Source organism: Penaeus japonicus, unplaced genomic scaffold, assembly GCF_977035675.1.
Source record: "Penaeus japonicus unplaced genomic scaffold, GWHDUDI00000001_assembly GWHDUDI00000009, whole genome shotgun sequence".
Classification (NCBI taxonomy): domain Eukaryota; kingdom Metazoa; phylum Arthropoda; class Malacostraca; order Decapoda; family Penaeidae; genus Penaeus; species Penaeus japonicus.
In genome coordinates, this window is record NW_028234411.1 from 25,103,444 (window position 1) to 25,104,373 (window position 930).

The window sequence follows — 930 nt, forward strand, 5'->3', positions numbered from 1 at the left end:
GAGGATGTCAGCCGTGTGCATGGAGGATATGGTTATGGGAAGGGAAACGAAGAAGGGGAGAGAATTATTGATTTTGCAGTATCGTTTGATATGGTTATAGGGAATACGCTATTCAAAAAGAGAAATGAGCATCTTATTACCTTTAAAAGCGGAGATAGGACAAGTCAAATTGATTTCCTCCTGTATGGTAGAAGGAACATATGCGAGGTCAAAAATTGTAAAGTAATACCTGGAGACCACATAGCAGCACAGCATCGCCTAGTTGTGTTAGACCTATCAATAGCTGTTGCCCGAGAGCAGAAAAGAGGGGTTAGGACACAGAGAAAAATTAAGTGGTTCAAGTTGAAGGAGCAGGATTTAAAACAACAATTTAAGATTAGAATTCTAAATGAAATTGATGTTAACATGGAAGATGTCAATGCATGGTGGAATAGAACGAGTAAAAACATCTTAATAGCAGGTAAAGAAATCCTAGGAGAGAGCAGTAGAAAAAATGTGGAAAAATAAGGAGACCTGGTGGTTCAATGAAGACGTACAACAAAAAGTTAACTTAAAGAGGGCTGCCAAGAAAAAGTGGGAAGAAAGTAAACTTGAAATAGATAGGGAAGCATATAGAATAAGATGCAAGGAAGCTAAGAAATCAGTAGCTATTGCAAAGTCAGAAGCATATAACAAACTGTTCGAAGATTTAGACACTAAAGAAGGACAGGGAAAGATTTTCAAATTAGCTAAATCAAGAAATAAGAGTACAAAAGATATAACGCATATTAGACAAATGAGAGATGAAAACGGTAACATAATAAAGAAAGAAAGGGATATACTAACTAGATGGAAGGAATACTTTGAAAAACTATTAAATGAGGAATATGAGAGACTAGTTAGAGAGGATGGAGAACCAAATAAACAAGAGATAGCTGAGGTAACTAGACA